Consider the following 2,432-nt stretch of genomic DNA (forward strand, 5'->3'; position numbering starts at 1 on the left):
TGCGCCGACTGCAAAAAGAGACACTTCCTTGGAAAGTGTCCACTCAGTAGCCTGAAAGTTTGTAAAATTTGTGAAGAGGATCATCTAACGAAACATTGCCCAGCACTACCAGGATTACTAAAGGCACCGAGGAAATCAAGTAAGGAATCAAATCAAATACTAGGTATAACCCAAGACCCATCACCATTCGATACTTGGAATGATGTTTATTATCCTGAGCAAGTTCCTCAACATGCTTATAATCCCGCAGTTTCATGGAAAAGTTTTAATCCTCCACCAATCAAATATCCTACTTCATGGTCGCAGTGGCCCTTTCCTTGGCCCTCATCCTCGAGCCAGATATCACCATGGCCTCAAGAATAATTTGGATCCTTATCTCTAGGGAAATCTCCCATGCAAATTCAATCATATGAGCACCAACAACAACCACAATTTCTTTCCAATGCACCATTAAGTTATCCTCCTCCATGGTCCCAACCGCATGTGCAACCTTACCCTAGCCTTAATCCATACCCTACCCCTTATCCTAATCCTTACCCTACTCCTTATCCTTACCCATACCCTATCTCTCATTCAAACCCTAATCCATACCCTAGTCCCAGTCCATACCCTAGACCTAACCCTAGTTCTACTTCAAAACCTAGACCTAATCCTAGCCCAAAGCCTAATCCAAATCCAAATCCAAACCTTACTTCAAGCATTGACCAACACCCTAGCCCAAACCATATCATAAACCCTAATCTAAACCATCAGGTTGCACATCAGTTTCAAACACCTATTCTTCCCATTGAACAAAATGTTACATCTTCCATGTTTGGAAAGGGAATGAATTTGGAAACTCCCCCCATTACTACAGAGCATTCAGCCTAGGAAGATATAATTCAAAGACCACTAGAGGAGCAATATTTCGTTGGAACTTGTTCTGAAAATGTTGTCGAAACTCGAAACCATAGAGTCTCTCTCAACCATTCTTTTCAATCTGAAAATCAAATATTTGAGCTTGAATTTGAGGTATTTATCTTTTTTCTTTCACCAGTTTCTTTGTGCCTCCAGGAAAGTGACTATCAAACTGTGGAAGACTTGCATCAGTTGGAGAATCATAAATATGTGGATTCCATTGAATCCTGGTTTCGAGCAGTCATCAAGCCATCTTATTTCCTCATCATTCAGAAACTCTTGGTACCATATCAATTGAAGCAACTGGTTTCTCATGCTTTGGTATGTCTTGAAGTCTATTCTTTAAAACTAAGTGTGAGTATAATCAACGTTTTGTTACACTCATGGCTCCATTGTAAGTATGCCTTCACTTAAAGGTGATATTTCTTTCTTTAAAAATAGGGTAGGATAATAGGAGAATAATGAATAACGATGTATAACAACACTCTTGAACTTGTGATTCTCTAAAAGCATAGCTTTTTGAAATTTCTATTATCATGCACTCTCATGGTAAGACTTGACAGAATAAATTTACACTTAATACCTCATATTTTAAAGTGACTTTGATTATGGATTAACATGTCAGTCAAGGATATTGCTATAAGTTACATGTAATACTTTTCTCCTATCCTTAGAAACTATTATTTATAACATCTTTTCAAGTCCTCTTTGAAGGGATCAATGAAAAACCTCCTATGATGGACCACGCCTACAAAACTATAATAAGATTTCATAAAGAACCTTGGCATGATCAACTCAAGGAATTTTTTTGGTCATTATTCGAGATGTTTTTTAAATAAGTTCTTAGGGTAGCATGACCAACCAGTAAAGAATAGTAATTAAAAACTTTTCACACCATCCTGCACTCTTAAGGAGTAGATTTGCTTCCCCACCTATTAAGTAACCCATATGAGGTTAATCATAATCAGAGTTTTTTTCTAAAAACATAAACAAATTAATTGAGGGATAGGAGGTCTCATTGCAAGCCGACCTACTATGATCATGGGTCCTAAGGAGAATGACATTACCGCATTGGTCACCAAGCCAGGGTAATGGCTTTCAATTGAAAAACTGGAAGACAAGAGGTCTCATCGCGAGCCAGCTTGTTCATTCTTGTTAGTTCTCGTGAATGGCACTGTCGATAGCTGGTTACCAAGCCAGGACAACAACCTTCAATTAACTTCTAAAAAGAGAAAAAGTAAAATGTTCTTAAATGACTCTGAATCTATATCTAATAGGTGGGACAAAAGCATTTCATAAGGTTAAAAGGTACCCTTGTCAAGGCTATGGACGCCTGTTGGCAGCAAGGCCATACTTGTGGTATTAAAGTTAATTTTACACTATGATTTACTTGGTTGTTTTTTCCTTTCCCTGAACTCACTATTATTCTCCTTGAGAATGAAATTAACATCGTTCTAGTGTTATGCCTTGGATTTCTATCTTTTTGGAATGATTTTTATGGACATGGGACCTTTAGTGCAGGTAACTCATTATGC

Source organism: Pinus tabuliformis, chromosome 7 (assembly GCF_031772625.1).
Source record: "Pinus tabuliformis cultivar Carrire ecotype Pingquan chromosome 7, CPIR1, whole genome shotgun sequence".
In the NCBI taxonomy this organism is placed as follows: domain Eukaryota; kingdom Viridiplantae; phylum Streptophyta; class Pinopsida; order Pinales; family Pinaceae; genus Pinus; species Pinus tabuliformis.